Source organism: Hylobates moloch, unplaced genomic scaffold (assembly GCF_009828535.3).
Source record: "Hylobates moloch isolate HMO894 unplaced genomic scaffold, HMol_V3 SCAFFOLD_15, whole genome shotgun sequence".
In the NCBI taxonomy this organism is placed as follows: domain Eukaryota; kingdom Metazoa; phylum Chordata; class Mammalia; order Primates; family Hylobatidae; genus Hylobates; species Hylobates moloch.
The window spans coordinates 72,776,050-72,795,110 of NW_026652290.1; the positions used below are offsets into that span (position 1 = coordinate 72,776,050).

The following is a 19,061-nucleotide window of genomic DNA, read 5'->3' on the forward strand; positions in this document are numbered from 1 at the left end:
TCTATCTATCTCACATTAAATTATGTATATGATATTGGATAGTGGTTGAGTTACCTTTTTTCCTTGCGGACATTTGGTTATGGCATCCTTATGGTAAATATTTTTTTCTTACCAGATTGTTTTGGTAATGTTATTAAAAATAAAAGAACTGAATAAATATTTCTGGTTGTTGTTTGTTTCCATGATCTATTAATGTGTGCTAGTCTTCTGCACAATCTTAATTATTGTAGCTTTAGATTAGGTCTAAAAGGGATGTGGTACAAGGCCTCAATCTTTGTTCTACTTATGAAAATTGCTTAAAATATTCTAGATACCTTTCATTTTCACGTAGATTTTACAATTAGCCTGCCTTTATAAAAACAAACAAACATTGGGCTGAAATTATAATTGGAAGTGCATTTAATCTAAAAATTAATTTGGAATTGTTGAAATTTATTCATATTGAATCTTTAAATGTACAGCTTTCATATCTCCAGTTTGTTTGGTTTTCTTTGATTTTCGTCATCAAAGATCTTTCATTTTTTAAAATTAAACTGTTAATTTTGATATAATTGTAAATTTGCAAACAGTTGTAAAGAATAATACAGAGATCTTGTGTGTCTTTTACCCAATTCTCCTCATAGTATATCTTGCAAAATTATAGTACAGTACCACAAATGCGTTATTAGCATTGATAGGGTCAGGGTGCTAAACAGTTCCACCATGATGCGATCCCTCATGTAGCCCTTTTAAAACTACACTCACTTCCCTCCTATCCCAATTCCATGCCTTTATTCTGTGGCAATCACCAATTTGTTCTCCATTTCTATAATGTTATCATAATTTCTGTAATACCGTTATCATTATAAAATTATTTATAATTATATGAATGAAGAAGTAATCTGTTCTCCATTTCTACATTATCATTTCTTAATATTTTCAGATAATATCTGTAATTTTATCTACATTATCAAATATACTAATTTCTATAATATCTTGAAATAATATTACAATTTCAAGAACATTATTTAAATGGAATTATGCAGTATGTAAACTTTGGGATTATCTTTATTTCACTTGAGATAATTCTGTGAGGATTCATCAGGCTTATTTATTTTTATTGCCAAACAATATTTCATTGTATGTACACACCACAGTTTGTTAAATAATTTACCTCCTGAAGGACATTTGAGTTGTTTCCAGCTTTTGACTGTTGTGAAAGACTCTGCTACAAGCATTCATGTACAAGCTTTTGTGTTAGCATTCTTTTATTATTTTATTATTTTTTGGAATAAGTGTCCATGAGCGAAACTGCTGACTTGTATGGTGGTTGTACGTTTAGCTTTTTGAAAAATCACCCACCTGTTTTCCAGAAATGTTGCATCATTTTACACTGCAATATATATTCTAGACATTAGTCCTTTGATAGATATGTGTCAGCAAATCATAGCTTGTTTTTGCACCTCTTGATGGGATCTTGAACAGAGCAAATAATCTTAATTTTGATTAAGTACAATTTAGCAATTTATTCCTTCATGAATCATACTTTTGGTATTAAGTCAAATAACTTTTTGCCTTCCCATATATATGAAAGATTATCCCCTATGTTTGGAGCTATGCAAGGAGACTATGACTGCCTTCATCCAAACTATCTGAAGCTATGCAAAACTCCCTGGCCTTCCAAGAAGATTTGCTTTTTCTATTCCTATAATTTCGTCTGCCACTCTGACTGATCTCCCACAGTTTTACATTCTACATTTAAATCCAAGACCCATTTTGAGGTAATGTTTGTATAATGTGTGGGCCTTTGACTAAAGTTAATTTTGTGCCTATGAATATCCAGTTGCTCCTGCAGTATTTGTTGAAGGGTTATCTTTTGTCCATTGAATTGCTTCTTCATTGTTCTCCACTATTAGTTTATATATTTGTGTAGGTCTATTTCTGGGTTCTTTATTCTGTTCCATTGAGCTATGTATCTATCCCTCCAACAATACTACATATTCTTGATGGCTACAGCTAAACATGTCTTAAACTTGAGTAGACTAATTCTTCTCACCTTATACTTGTTTTTCAAAATTATTTTAGTTTTACAAGTTCCTCTGTCTTTTCATATAAATTTTAGAGCAACATTGTCTACATGAATATAAATTTTGCTGGGATTTTGACAGGAACTGCATTGGACCTGTATATCAATTTGAGTATTGACATATTTACTGTATTGAGTGTACTAATTCATAAACATTGTATCTGTTTCAGTTAATTCAGATCATTTTTAATATCTTTGATCAAAATTTTCTAGTTTCTCTATACATGTCTCACACCTGTTTTGTTGGTATTATACTCAAATGTTTTACTGTTTGTATGTAGAATTACAATCGATTGTTGTTCATTTACCTTGTAGCCTGTGACCATGCTAGGTTTTAGTTCTGGGTTTTGGAGACTTTTTTGTAGATTCTTTGGATTATCTACAGTGACAATCATTTTTTTTCTGCGTATAGGAAATGTTTTATGTCTTCATTTTTTATGACCTAAATCAATATCTTTAAAAATGTCATTGAGATTTGATTGATTTCTTATTACATTTAGCAGAACTGATCATCACAAGGCAGACATTTTGAAGGATAGGATATGTAATGGTTAACTATATGTGTCAATTTGATTAGGCTATGCCCTGTAATTTGCTCAAACACAGCTAAGATGTTGGTGTGAAGACATTTTGTAGGTGTGACTAGTCTACAATAAGTTGACTTTAAGTAAAGTAGATTACCCTCAATAATGAAAGGAACTCATCCAACCAATGGAAGACCTTAAGAGCATAATCTCTTGTTTCCCAGGGCAAAGAAATTCTGCCTCAGTATTTCAAAATAGAAATCCCTTCTGAGTTTCCAGCCTTCCAGCATTCCCTTCAGGTTTCAAACTCCAGACTACAACAAAGTCCTTCTGAGTTTGCTGCTTGCTGGCTCACGCAAAAAATTCTGGATTCGAGATTGTAATATCAACACCTGCCTGAGTTTTCAGCTTGCTGGCCTGTCCTGTATATTTCAAACTTGTCAGCCTTCATAATTTTGTGAGCCAACTGTTTAAAACAAATCATGTACATACATACAAATATATGGCTTATACATACACATATATGTGCTCATATATTATTCACGCAAATATACATTTATACGTGTTTGTGTGTGTATATATATGTGTGGTAGGGTATTTATATGTATGTATATGTAATCACGCTTCTCATAACAAAGTTATGGTCAGTAATGGACTACATATACAATGGTGGTTTTACAAGATCATAGTGGAGCTGAAAAATTCTTATTGCCTAATGATGTAGCTGTCATAAAGTCATAGTGCAATGTACATATTTTTTGTAATTCTGGTGTAAACTTATTGTGCTGCCAGCCGTATAAAACTATAGCACATACAGTATTTGGTTTTCTTTTCCTGTGTTAGTTTGCTAAGGATAATGGCCTTTAGCTCCATCCACATGTTCTCACTCATAAGTGGGAGCTAAATGGTGAGAACTAAAGAACACAGAGAAGGGAACAACAGACTAAGGAGCCTCCTTGAGGGTGGAGAGTGGAGGAGCATAAAAAATTACTATAGGGTACTAACTAGGCTTAGTACCTGGACAACAAAATAATGTATACGACAAGCCCATGTGACATAAATTTACCTATGTAACAAACCTGCACATGTACCTCCAACCTAAAATAAAAGTTAAAAAACTGTAGCACATTTAATTATGTACAGTACATAATAATAATAAATGACTATGTTAGTGGTTTATGTATCTATTATACTATACTTTTAAATTGTTATTTTAGAGAGTACTCCTACTTATTTACAAAAAGTAAATATAAAACAGCCTCAGGCAGGTTCTTCAGGAGGTGTTCCAGAAAAGAGCATTTTTATCATAAGAGATGACAGCTCTATGCTTGTTATTCCCCTTGAATACCTTCCAATGGGACAAAATATGGAGGTGGAAGACAGTGATATTGATTATCCTGACCTTGTGTAGGCCTAGGCTGGTATGTATGTTTTGTCTTGCTTTTTAACAAAAAAGTTTGAAAAGTAAAGAACAAAAGAATTCAAATTTAAAAACAGAAAAAGTTTTTAAAATGAGGATATAAAGAAAGAAAATATTTCTTACAACTGTACAATATGTTTGCGTTTTAAGGTAAGTTATTATGAAAGAGTCAAAAAGTTAAAAAAGCTTATAAAATAAAAAAATTACAGTAAGCTGTGATTATTATTGAACACAGAAAAATATTTTTATAAATTTCATGTAGCCTAAGTGTACAGTGTTTATAAAGTCTTCAGTAGTGTACAGTAACATCCCACGTCTTCGTATTCACTCACCACTCACTCACTGACTCACCCAGAACAACTTGCTTTATTGCAAGCTTCATTCGTGGTAAGTGCCTTACAGAGGTGTGGCATTTTTAATCTTTCATACTGCATTTTTACTGTATTCTTTCTATGTTTAGATATATTTTGATACATAAATACTTACCATTGTGATACAATCACCCACAGTATTAAGTACAGTAACATACCATACAGGTTTATAGCCTAGGAGCAATAAACAGTACCACATGGCCCAGGTATGTAGTAGGCTCTACCATGTAGGTTTATGTAGGTATACTCTATGATCACACAATGACAAAATCACCAAATGATGCATTTCTCGGTAAGAATCCCCGTTGTTAAACCACTCATGACTGTCTTTTAATCACTGTATCTTTTATTTGTAAATCATTGTAAGGAAGGAGGAAGTGAAACTGATGAGATATTGGCATTTTATTGGAACTTTTATAAACTTTATATTACTCTAATAGTTGTCAGGAAAAGTTAGTGCACTGTGCTACAACACTACAATGGCTATGACGTCACTAGGCAATAGGAATTTTTTAGCTCCACTTTAATTTTATGAGAGCTTCCTTGTACATTTGGTCTCTCGTTAACTAAACCTCGTTTTGTGTGCATGAGTATAAAGGTGAGTGTGCATATGTATTTCCACCCACAAGCAGTATTGCCTTCCACTTCTGCCTTTCAATAGAGTAGTTGAGGAATTGTCAATTGCTTCACTAAGTACCATTAATATGGCCAGATAGCAGTAATCAGTTCCACAGAAGTCATATCATTCTCACCTTGGGATTGTTAAGATCTGTAAGTCCTTTCACGTATTTATTTCCGTACTATAATTACCTTTTTCCCGAAGTCATAAAACATCTTTGTGTTCTCTGAAGGGCCCTAACAATCTAATTTCTTTGCCTGCTTGATTCCTGAGGACTCATGCACATGAGGCTGACTGACCTGAGGATAAGAGAAAATCATGAGTTATAATGACAACTAATTCAGGCCTCAAGAAACTTTCTAAGAATTTCAGATAAATATGGCTGTTTAAGTACGTGAATTCACTTGTACATTCTTTTACACTGACTTAAATAACAATAATTAAGAAATTTTTTTAAAAGGCATGAACACATAGTGACAAATTGCATTAGAAAGTAACAGCAGTTACAATTACTAACAGCAGGAGCAATTGAAAAGCTGCTTAATAGAAGGTCAAGTAATAAGCAATTTAGCAAACCCATGGAAGCGAAATCTTCAGTCAATGCTAATGTTGATGAAAAGAGTCAAACTCTGTAAATATTTTAGGAGATTTATTCTGAGCAAAATATGAGTGACCATGGCCCATGACACAGCCCTTAGGAGGTCCTGAGAACATGTGCAAGGTGGTTGGGGCACAGATTGGTTTTATATAGCTCCAGGAAGCATGAGACGTCAATCAAATACACTTGAGATATCCATTGGTTTCGTTCAGAAAGGCAGGACAGACAACTCAAAGCGGGGGCCTCCAGGCTATAGGAAGGTTTAAACGCTTTCTGGTTGACAAGCGGTTGAGTTTGTCTAAAGACCGGGTATTCACAGAAAGGAATGTTCAGGTTAAAGATAAAGGATTGTGGAGACCAAGTTTTACTGTGCAGAGGAAGCTCTCAGATAGATAGTAGACTTCAGAGAGGGCAGGTTGTAAATTGTTTCTTATCTGACTTAAAAGGGTGCCTGGCTTTTAGTTGATTATCTCCTAGATCTGGGAAGAGATGAAGGAAAACAAACGGGAAAGAAGATTTTCTATAGAATGTGGATTTTTCCCACAAGGGACTTTGCAGGGCAATTTCAAGGTATAGTAAGAAAATATATTTTGAGACTAAATATTTCTTTCCTTGTCTCATAATGTTATGCCAGAGTCACATTGAAAAGTAAGTCATAATATATAGGGTCAAATAAAACCCATATGATGAGAATTTATAGTTTGTAGGGCATGACTCCCTAGACCCCTTAGGTAGGAATTTGGGCAAGATAAAAAATCAGAGCTTAGTTTTCACTAAGGAAATCCACAAAGCAATCCACCCTGCAGAAATAGCAAAAGACTAAGGAAATGGTATCTACAGGTAACTCTCAAAGTTGAAACTCAGACTAAAATCCAGGTGATTTTCTAGACATTTTGGAATAAATAGGCCCCAGATTCCTTTCCATCCTCTAGACAGATGTGCAGTTGCCCCTCACTCGCTCTAGCAGATCAGAAGTTTATTGTCTTGTGGATATTTACCAGAGGGACTCTAGATTGAAAGAGATTGGGAGCAAGATTAGAACATATCTTTCTTCAAAAGGTAGCCTACAGAAAAGGGAAGATGTAAAGATATTAATGTCAAGTTCCCTCAAGGAAACAGCTTGGCTAAATTACATCAGAGTGAAGTCCAAGATTGGCTAGTCTCCTATATGTTTTCATAGATTCCAACAGATTGTCAGCCTCTTGCTCTTGAACACGCAACTGGGAATCTTGAACATGCAACTAAGAAGCACCAGAGAGAGTTGAAAACAATACAATAAATATAAAGCATCTGCAAGGAAACAGATTAAACAAGCAAGCTCTAAAATAAAAAGTATCATTAATAATCTGAGAAGGAAAAAAATAAGTCATTTCAGTAAACAAGACAGAATACTATTTTTAAAAACTTTTTGAGTAAAAGGAGTCTTGAGAATTAAAAATATTACAGCAAAAGTAAACAACTCACTAGAAAAGATAAACAAAGTAGAGAAAAGGGACTATATATGGGAAAACGTAACAGAAAAAGATAAGGCAATTAGTACATCAGGCCAGGAGATCTAATATCCAAATAATAGAATTTTCTGTAAGATCTAATAGAGAAAACAAAAGTGAGAAAAACGACATAAAAAAAGCATCCAATACTTTTTCTAGAGCTAAAGAACATAAATTTTCATCTTGAAAGGTGCTGCTGATTGCCCAGAGCATTGGATGAAAATAGCCTCACTCCACATTATATCGTGAAATTTCAAAACACAAGAGATAAAAACAAGCTTTCAGAAAGAAAAACAGAAACATACAACTGATATACAGATGGTTAGAAATTAGGATGAGTTTGAGTTTCTCAGCATCACTACTAGAAGTTAGAAATCAATAGAATAATGCCTGTGAAATTCTGAAGAAGTATAATTTCTAATTTAGAATTTAGTATCAATCAAATGTGAAATTAGAGTATTGATTTTTTTCTGAATGTATCAAAATGTTAAATTTTTTCAGGAATCTACTCGATGATGTTTCTACCAAAATGAGAAAGTAAACCAAGCAAGATATGGGGTCCAAGAAACAGAATATTTAAAACAAAAATAACTCCTGGGAACTCACAGGAAAACAGTGCAGAAAGATGTTAAGATAACAGCTGTGCTCCAGGACTTGAGAGCAACCAACCAAAAATAAGTGAATACAGTGAATTTTTAATGAGTCAAGTGATATTATTAATATTAAGCTTCTTATAATAAACAATACCAATGCTCACTCCCACAATTTCCAGGGTCTGCTCTAAGGCAATCACTTTAAACTCCTAATCTGATTCCTCTGGTATTTATTGAAGATCTCTATATAACATGTTTTGAACCCTATATTTTGCTTTTCCATTTTGGACTATTTTGGTATCTATTAATTTTCCAGTATACTAGATGGAGATTTAGTACTTTATCTCCTGTACTTCACACAACATCACAAGTTCATTCATTCTCTTCATATAGCTGAATCCTAATTTTGGTTACATAATATAAACACATCAAGTGATTATGTTATTATATATGTAAATATTATTTACAACAGAGCCATACCTTATAATACAGTTAAATTTATGTTACAGAAGAATTATCTTTAAATTTTATCTGGCATTAATAATTTTTTTTCAGTTGCTTAACTTTTATGTACCATTTGTAATTCAACAGCAGTCTGTCAATTGCTTAATTCTCCTATCAATAATTTCAGACATGTTAGGTATTTTTTTAACTTCATTCACTTTAAACACTGAAACATGGTACATGATGATTTTTTTAAATATTCAAGGCCGGGCTCAGTGGCTCACGCCTATAATCCCAACATTTTGGGAAACAAAGTCAGGGGGTATCACTGGAGTCCAGGAGTTCAAGACCAGCCTGGCCAACATGGCGAAACCCCCATCTCTAGTAAAAATACAAAAATTAGCCGGGTATGGTGGCGGGACCTGTAACCCCAGCTACTCATTAAGCCAAGGCACAAGAATCGCTTGAACCCTGGAGACGAAGGTTGCAGTGAGCCGAGATGGCACCATTGCACTCCAGCCTGGGCAACGGAGTGAGACTCTGTCTCAGAAAAAAAGACAGAAAAAAAAGTACATTGAGGACTGATACTAAAATTCCAAATAATCAGTAGGAAATGACTCTGAGTTGTAATTCATTGGTATTTTTAATGTTTTTATACTTTCTATTTTGAAATAATTTTATACTGAAATAACATTTTCCTAGTCCAAGGTTTAATTTATTCATCATGTCTTCTTAGACTTCTCAAATCTGTGGCAACACATTAGTTTTTTCTCCTTTTATATCCCTAACACTTTTGAAGAGTACTGGTCAATTATTTTACAGGATGCCCTCGGTTTGGGAGTGCCATCATATGTACTTCTTCCTGGCAAAAAAATACTGTTTTACAACCAGAAAAAATTTTAATTTTTATATTTTAATTATAATTGGACAGATTATAGTTGTATCTATGTATTGGGTAAAAAGCAATGCAATGATTGAGGAATACAACGTGGAATAATTAAATCAATCTAATTAACATATTCATCACAGCAAGTGCTTATCTTTTGTTGTGAGAACATTTGCAGTTCACTCTCTTGGAGATTCTGAAATGTAAATATACATATAATACATTTCAATTCACTATATTCATGAGGCTGTGCAATATATCCCCCCCCCAAAAAGCAATCCTCCTAATTGAAGCTTAGGAGCCTTTGACCATGATCTTACCATTGTTCCCAACCCCTCAGCTTCTGATAACCATTATTCTACTCTCTGCTTCTTTGAATTCTATTGTTTTAGATTCTACTTATAAATGAGAACATATTTGTCTTTCTGTGCCTGACTTATTTTACTTAGCATAATGTTCTGTAATTTCATTCATGTTACCACAAATAAGTTTTTTTTTTTTAAGTCTAAGTAGTATTCTGATGTGTGTATATTTACACCACATTTTTTTGTCCATTCCTCTGCTAATGAATGTTTCAGTTGCTTCTATATCTTGGTAATTGTGAATAGTGCTGCAGTGAACATGGGAGTGCAGATATCTCTTTGATATATTGATTTTAAAACTTTTGAGTAAATACCCAGAAATGGAATTCCTGGATCATATGGCAATTTTATTTTTGGTTTATTAAGGAGCCTTTATATTGTTTTTCATAGTGGATATACTAGTTTACTTTCCTACCCACAGTATATGAGTTACCCTTTCTCCACATCCTTGACACCACTTGTTATCTATCTTTTTGATAATAACCATTCAAACAGGTGTGAAAGGGCTATCTCCTTTGAATAGTAAAGTGTATTTCCCTAATAATTAGTGATATTGAACTTCTTGTATCTTTTGGTCAATTTTATTTTTTTTTGTTTTTGAGAAATTTCTATTCAGATCTTCTACCCATTTTTAAATCTTTTTGGGCCTTCTCATGTTTTTTGCTTGCTTGACATACTTTGGATATTAACCCCTTATCAGATGTATGGTTTGCAAATATTTTCTTCCAGTCCTTAGGTTGTCTCTTCACTTTGTTAATTTTTTCCTTTGTTGTTGAAAATAATATCTATTTTAAGGTCCATATTAAAATTGGAGGCTTATTCTAAGAATTTCAGAAGTATATGTTATAGATTTCTTTAAAAATTCAGGATTCAATCAAGAACACATACTGCATTTAGTTCTCATGCGTCTTTTTTTTTTTTTTTTTTTTTTTTTGAGACGTAGTCTTTCTCTGTCAACTGGGCTAGAATGCAGTGGCATGATCACGACTTATTGCAGCCTTGACCTCCTGGGCTCAAGTGATCCTCCTGCCTCAGCCTTCTAAGTAGCTGGACCTATAGGTTCACACCACCATGCTCAGCTAATTTTATTTTATCTTATATTTTTAGAGACAAGGTCTTGCTATGTTGCCCTCGAACTCCTGGCCTCAAATGATCCTCCTGCCTTGGCTTCCCAAATTACAGGTATGAGCCACTGTGCCTGGTCTGTTACTATTTTCTAATTACTAAATTCAGACTAAATATTTTTAGCAAAGTTCTGCATAGAGATACCCTGCCTTTCCAGTGAATTACATCAAGAGACACGGAATGTATTCTGCATCAATTTAATTCCATTATTTATAATGTTGTTTAATTGCTTGGTCAAGTTATTGTCTATCAGATTTCTCCATTATGAAATCACCTTTCTTCTGTTTTAGTTAGTAACTAATCTGTGGGGTAACTTCAAGAATCTGTGGGTATTTTTTTTCTTTGCCTGAATCATCAATTGCAAAGTGATTGTAAAATCATGATATTCATTCTATATTATTAGCTGGATTCTTTAGAAAAAAATGATAACTCCTTTTAATATTACCACTGTGGAATTGTTTATTCTTGCACTTCTTAAGTATAGTAATTACTGTACTGGTTTTAAGCCTAAAATCCATAAAGATTTTTCTTATTTTTACAGAGTTGTATGGTACTTCAGTGTGTAAGTGTGCCATAATTTGTCAATCTGTCTCTTCAGTACTGGTTTTAAGCTTAAAATCAGTACAGTCATTATCTCTTTTGATGTTCAAATTATCCCACATTCAGCTAGCAGTAATTCTTTCAAGTTAGTACCTGCGTTATTTTGATGTGTCTCCATGTTATGATTTCCCATATACATTCTTTTTTTTCCTGTACTGTTTTAAATTTTGTTTTCTATCTATCTCTTCTAATGAGTTGTTTATTTTTGCTCTAAATATTTTCTTGTTTATAGACCTAACATGACATTCCAGGATTACCTTGTATTTTCTACACAACCTGGAATCAGCCAACTCACAAAGGAGTCCTGGTCCCTTTTAGTAGAAAATGGTGTTCGTATTCAAAACCCAGATACAGACATTACATAAGTCCATTGGGAATTAGCTATTATTGATTTGGATACCCATTTGGTATGAAAACTAAAAAATAAATATAATCATTTAAAAATTATCAGTTTATATGGATTAAATTTTATCACTGCATTACTTCCTTGCTTCTCTCCAGTTTCCCTTTACAACAGTAAGAACATTGGTTTCCAACAATATCAATGCATTACTCATTATCACCGTGTGACAATACACATCCTAATTCCACATTTTGGCTATTGTGAGTAATGCTGTAATAAACATGAAATTGCAGATATGTCTTTGAGATATTGATTTTATTACCTTTGAATAGGTAGCTGGAAGTGGCATTGATGAATTATATACCAGTTCAATTTTCAATTATTTCTTATAATGTATATACTAATTTACATTCCCATTAACAATGTACAAAGATTATTTTTTCTCTATATCTTAAGCCAACACTTGTTAGTTATCATTTTTCTTTTTGGTTATAACCATTGTATCAGGTGTGAAGTGATACCTCATTCCAGTTTTAATTTGTATTTTTGTTATAATTAGAGATGTTAAACATTTTTTCATATGTTTGTTGGCTGATTATATGTCTTCTTTTAGGAGATGTCTATTCAGGTGTTTTGCCCATTTTTAAATCAGAATATTTGTTTTGTTTTTTTTTTCTATTGAGTTGCTTGAATTCCTTGCATATGTTGGATGTTAACTTTTTATTAGATGTATGCTTTGCAAATGTATTCTCCCATTCTGTAAGTTGTCTCTTCATTTTGTTGATTGATTGTCTTTTGCTGTGCAGAAGCTTTTTATCTGATGCAGTCCCATTTGTTTATTGTTGCTTTAGTTGCCTCTGCTTTTGGAGTCATATTGAAAAATCATTGCCTAGACCAATGTCAAGAAGCTTTTCTCTGTATTTTCTTTCAGGAGTTTTATAATTTCGAGTCTTATATGTCTTTCCTTCATTTTGAGTTTATTTCGGTGTGTTGTATAATATAAAGAAAGAAAGATCCAATTTTATTCTTATGCATGTGGATATCTGATTTTTCTGATACTATTCAAGAGATTGTCTTTTCCTCATTGAATGTTACTGAAAACTTTATCAAAGATGAATTGACTGTAAATGCATGAATTTATTTCTGGGCTTTCTATTTTGTTTGTTTCATTAATGTATGTGGCTGTTTTTATGGTAGTGCCATTCTGCTTTACTAAACCTTTGTCAATATTTTGAAATCAGATACTTTACTTTGATACCTTCACCTTTGTTATTTTTACTGGAGATTGCCTTGCTTTCGAGATCCTTGTTGGTTTCATAACAATTTTAGAATTTTTTTCTTCTATTTCTGGGATAAATATCTTCAGAGTTTTGATAGGAATTGCACTGAATAGGTAGATTGCTTTGGATACTATGGATATTTTAATATTACTTCTTCCAATTCTCGAACATGAAATATCTTTCATTTATTTGTGTCATCTTAAATTTTTTTAATCAGTGTTACATACTTTTTCATGTTTGGATATTTTTACCTCCTTGGTTAAATTTATCCGTAAGTATTTTTTATGTGATTGTAAGTAAGATTGTTTTCTTTATTGTTTCCCGGATGGGTGTTGCAGGGTGGGGATTGGAAATCTGAGTCTACGATTGTTGACCTGTGTCCTGAATCCTTGGGGGCTATCCTGGAACCTAGGGCTGTGGGCACTGACCTGGCACAGAGGCAGGCCTGGAACCTGAGGCTGTTAGGGCTGGCTCGGAGACTGTGTCTGAGAGGAATGGTTTGTTGGCAGGGTTCACTGAGGCAGAACTGGTCCTGGAGTCTGTAGCAAAGTTGCGTAATCATCACTTGACGCCCCTTTCACAATGCAGACAGTATCTCTCTCTGCAATAGGCTGTGGAGTTTTGGGGGAGTGGTGTCATGGTTGATGTAAAACTGCCCTTCTTACCCTCTTCCTTCTTATTTCTGTGCCCCACCCTGGTGTTGTACATAAAAACACACACACATACCGTGTTTGAAACACTATCATAATTTTTAATTGAGAATAATTTGAGTTTTATGTTGATAGGTTTTTAAAATAGAATTTGATAGCTTCATATACTATTATTTGATAGATTTGATAAAAAGAAAACAGTTGTCTATGCTTAAACTTATATTTCCACATTAATTTAAATGCTACCTGGCTCTCTCTGGCTTCCTCTGAAGGCTTGATAACTGTAATAACTGACATGAGAAACTATCAAGCAGATACTGTGTTCCATTTTTCAATTATCTTATCTTTCCAAATATGCTGACCTCTTTTTTTCTGTTTTTGTTCCCTCCTGGTGAGTTGACAGTGATCAATACCCTTCATTTTACTTATATTAATTTTCAGTGCAAGTTTCTGTCACTGATAATTGAATCCCTTCATCAATATGACCATATATTTTGGCTACTCTCAAGAGATTACTATGGAGGGTACTTCAATTTTTAGTTTGAGTGTTGCAAAGTCAAGTTGCATAGCATCAAGTATTTTCATAGATTTTGATCCACTAGTTTTCTAAGCAAGTGAGATGCTTTCTAAATGAAAGTATTTTCAGATACCAAATCAGTAAATCAGATAAAAATGAGAAGTTTTGGTAAAAACCCTTAAATGTGTAAAGAAGTTATAGATTAGATTAAATTATTATTCATTCATTATGACTTCCATCCAAAATATTTATTATTAAAGTATTACATAGAACTCCTATGATTCTGCATAGCATAGACTGAATATATTCTTAATCTTCTGTTAAATTAACAAGATACTGATGTCCAGACATCTTAAGTGACTTACTTATACTTTGTTACAGTGCTAATGACAGTGTTGGGACTAAAATGAAGCCCTTTGAATACTTGTGAAATAAATTTTCACTACCTACCACTCTTTTGTGGTATTTAATTTGAGAGGTATGTCAACAATGTACATTTACCAGTAAAATTCATATAAATAGTTCTATATCATTATCCCATACAAAAATTATCATAATTTATAAATGGCTAATTATTTTAGCAATTGCAGATTTCAAAGAGAAAATGAGTTTATAGGGATAAATGAAAAACAATTATTTTTTTGAGGCGGAGTCTCACTCTGTCACCCAGGTTAGAGTGCAATGGCTCAATCTCGGCTCACTGCAACCTCCACCTCCCAGGTTCACGCAGTTCTCATGCCTCAGCCTCCCGAGTAGCTGGGACTACAGGCGCCTGCCACCATGCCTGGCTAATTTTTATATTTTTAGTAGAAATGGGGTTTTGCCATATTGGCCAGACTGGTCTCCAACTCCTGACCTGAGGTGATCCGCCCACCTCGGCCTCCCAAAGTGCTGGGATTACAGGTATGAGCCACCGCGCCCAGCCAAAAAAATTCTTAATTCAAGGAAAAACAAGCACTGAGGTAAGAAGAATAATTCATTAGGGTTTGGAATTATGACTCTATAATTAATTACACAGCTAAGGTAGCACTGCCTGATTTAAACACCTAGAGAATTAAAACTTATATAACAACTAGGAATGAACTGTGTGCATTTCTAATTCAATGTATTAGTTTTGAATCGCATCTATCTATCTTTTTTATCATTTAGGCTGGACTTCCTGTGGTATAGCATTTCTTAAAAGTCTCAAAGAAGGAAGTTCTGTAATATAAAGTCCTCATATGAATTGATTCTAAGTCGTAGTCAGCCACTAATAAACACACATGCTTACATTTTCTTCTTGACTCTTTCTCCTTTCCTCTCACTTTTGACTTCTAGGAATTGCATTCCTCAATAGAGTGGCAAAATACAGGCTTTTGCCTAAGGCTCTGCTTTTTGGGGGAACATACATGACTGCGAGTTATAATCTATAGAAATGTAATAGCATAAGTGAGAAACTATAAATTTATTTCTGCCATCAGATAGGACTCATGCAACAACAAAGACTGTGATTTATTCTGGCATATGTAGATGAGTGTGTATGTATGAAATGGAGGTAACTTCATAATTATTGTCTTCACATAAAATAGTTTTGAGCACCTACCACATGGAAGGTAAATTATTTTAGAATAGTAAATGTAGAAGGGAAAATAACTTTATTGAGTGTCCACAATATGTCAAATATTGTGATAGATGTTTACACATATGTGGCTACTTGCATTTCTGTCTAATAGATTCTCTGCGAATTGGAGGAATTAAGTAAATGGTTTCAGCTAATATAATTTGTGGTAGATTGTATGTTTCTCAAAATCTTTATTTTTCTCTCTTCTATTTTCCTTGATGATATGAGTAAATTTTACTTTCTAGACACATTGACACCACATTTGGCCATTTGTCTTGATTAATCTAATGAAATGTGAGAGTCAGTAACAAGTGTTACTTATGAAGAAAAAGAGCCTGCAGAAGGTTTCCCATGCACAACTTCTCTCTTATGCAATATCTACATGGAACAAATTCACAGTTCACCCAGAATGAATGTATAGTGGGATCTAGAATTAAACATCTGTTCTAGTGAGCCAGTAAGAGTTTTAGGCTGTTTGTATTGCATTGTAACAACTCTTCTGTTCTGTATTCAGTTAATAATTGTGGTACAAACATCCAAATGTTTAAGTTTTAAACCGAGAAGGATAGAATAAATGTCCTGTTCTCAAATGATATAGAATATTACTAGGGATACAGGACCACAAATATAAACTGTAAAGAAAAGTATTAAGAAAACCATACAAAATCCTATATAAGAAAAATGGTCAACAGTTAGTAAAAGATATTAGAGGAAAAGTGAGTTTTTTAACCTGCACTTTCACTTTATTTTTAAATGTGTTATTATTTCTTCTTCTCTATATCCGGAACTTACAATATTTTATACATTTATTTTATAAATAACCCAGTACATTCTTCATTTGCATCTGTTTTTTATTAACTAAATGCAGGTCTCACTATACTAATATTACATATATATATATATATATATATATATATATATATACACACACACAAATATGAGTTAAAAGTACTGAACCATCCTTTTGACTTGATACTCTAGATGGTTGTGCTTCTGCTATAACTTAAAATCTAGTTATGTATTGAAGAGTCATATTTTTGGTTGCTAGAAAAAGAAACCTTCACTAAGTACAAATATAAAAGATTTGATGAAATGGAGGCTTCGCCAAAGCCAAGCGAAGGCAAGCTTGGACAAACAGCTGAAGTTGAGAATGTTCTCAGGTAAAAAGATCTTGGATATTCTATATCGTTTATTGATAGTTGTTTATAAAGCTGATTGATTGGTGGTGTTAATTAGATTGGTGAACTACAGGAAATAAGTTTTATTGTGATACTCTGAATGTTACAGTTTGGGACCTTCAGACAGTCACTTAGCTGTTAGACAAGATGGCCTATCTTTGGAATTAAAGTCAAAGGAGCTAATGTAACACTGAATAGATTACACACAAAATATTCTCATCTGTAGAGTTCTTTATAGATGTGGATACCATTTCTAGGAAAACTTTTAAATGGAGTGTAGTATTCCTGGAACCATTAGTTCAAAAGCTTTGGATATATTTTCCTAGAATGCTTTCTGCTATATAGTTTAGACTGGGAAAAAATAAAGGAAAACCAGCACATAATTACAAAATAATTAGATTTTTTTATCCTTCTTTTGATTATTATGGAATGTTACATTCTCTAAAATATGGGAGCTCTACAGAAGCATGGTTAAGATAGATAGGAACTTACTTACACTAGGATCCCAGAAAATAGACACTTTTTCAAGACGACAAAATGGGTTTGATAGAAGGACATAGGAGGAAAATAGTCAAATTCCAACAATAGTCTATCATAATTCTCTATAAGCTCTGTTTCTGCAACCTATGCACATTCAAGTTGACTCTGTTTATATATCCTAATACGTTCATGATAATCCCTTGAGTGTTACCCTAATAATTCTCAGTTACTCGTGTTAAAAGAAAAACTTTAGCGGAATTAAATTTAAAGAAGTTTAATTGAGGAACGATAAAATTCTCAAATCATGCATCCCCCAAGATCACAGCAGATTGAGAGAGACTCCAGGGATGCCTTGTGGTCAGAACAAATTTACAGACAAAAAAAGGGAAGTGGTGTACAGAAATTGGAAGTGAGGTACAGAAACAGATGGGTTGGTTACAAGTTGGTGTTTTCCTTATTTGAACACAGTTTGAACACTTACGAGTCTATTAGTGGTTGAAGTATGGCTGTTGGGATTGTCCAAAACTCAGCTCTTCTTATATGTGTAAGCTCCTAAGTTGGGTTTTCAATCTTGTCTGCCTATTAAGCTGGGTTACAGTTCATCTAGAAGGACTCAAATATAGAAGAAGTGCAAAGTCCTTCTCAGGCCATATTTAGTTTGCTTTAACAATTCCCCCCTTTTCTCAATTTTAAGAGATTGACCAAAACTTTCTCATTGATGTCACTATTACCATTGTAAATTTCAGGAGAAAAACAAAACCTGGTATGTTCTAGGATCTATGCGTTTTCTTAAAGTCTTAGTTTGATTATGTCACATTTAGCGCTAGTGACTCTAATTTGGTGACTAGTGACTGTAATATAGCCAAAGCTTTTGAACGAATGGTTCCAGTGATATTACACTCCATTTAAAAGTTTTCCTAGAAATGGTATCTAGGTCTGTAAAGAACTCTATAGGTGAGAATATTTTGTGCATAATCTATTCAGTTTTACATTAGCTCCTTTGACTTTGAATCCAAAGATAGGCCATCTTGTCTAACAAACAGCTAAGTGATTGTCTGAAGGTCCCAAACTGTCAAACTAGGTCATATTTAGCACTAGTGACTCTAATTTGGCTTTGTTTGGTCTGCTGGGGTGTAGTGCAAAACAAGGGCCTCCCATAATTTTGTTAAAAACAAAATTCCCCGTTCTTGGCCAGATTCTTACTTAGATGAGAGTGTGACCGAAACTTAGGGCCTTATGGCCACTCTCAGTTATCATCACTTTGGGTTTCCAGTCTCAGCATGTCATTCATAGGTTACAGTGTCCTCATGGTCACACATTTCTTTGAGCTTTTGTCATTCCAACTGAAGAGAGACCATTTGACATTCTAGAGATGGCTGCATGCAAACATTTAAAACCTTTTAGTGAATACAGCACACTGGAGCGACTACTATTATGACAATCGGCAGAATAATACCAAGAGGTTGGAGTATGCTCTTTATCTAGGGTGCCCATAAACCAAACCACCTAAAATCAAATAGATCAAAGAATGAGCTACAGCATCTACTCACTTAACTAAGTCATCTTTTCCTTAATCCCTACAGCTGAATTTCTGTAATACCCAATCTATTTCTCCATAGGCCACAAGTGCCAGCAGCTGCACAAATATTTCTCTGTTTATCTAACTCTACTATTTATCATAACTTTCACAAAATAATTTAAAGTCTGTTGTGTAACCATAGCCTTTATGGTAGAATCTTCTGTAGGGACTATCATGAAGAATGCATTTCTAATCATTGTCTCTTTTATTTCAAATCATGGAAAAAGAACCTAATAAATTATGCCTTTCAGAAGAGTGAAGGCTTTCTGGCAATGCTCTCTTTAACCTGTGATGTGGGTTAAGAGGAGTGAACCAATGTTCTGTTTCTCACCATGTA

At 33.6% G+C, this 19,061-nt stretch overlaps 1 long non-coding RNA gene across 1 annotated transcript in view; it reads left to right on the top strand.

The window, feature by feature from the left end:
* The window catches only part of LOC131381377 (uncharacterized), a 133,257-nt gene that overhangs the window by 79,489 nt on the left and 34,707 nt on the right, over positions 1 to 19,061 (top strand). Inside the window, exon 2 of the long non-coding RNA XR_009210084.1 lies at positions 10,480 to 10,554. This is a non-coding gene — a long non-coding RNA (uncharacterized LOC131381377). The remainder of the gene's footprint in view (positions 1 to 10,479; positions 10,555 to 19,061) is intronic.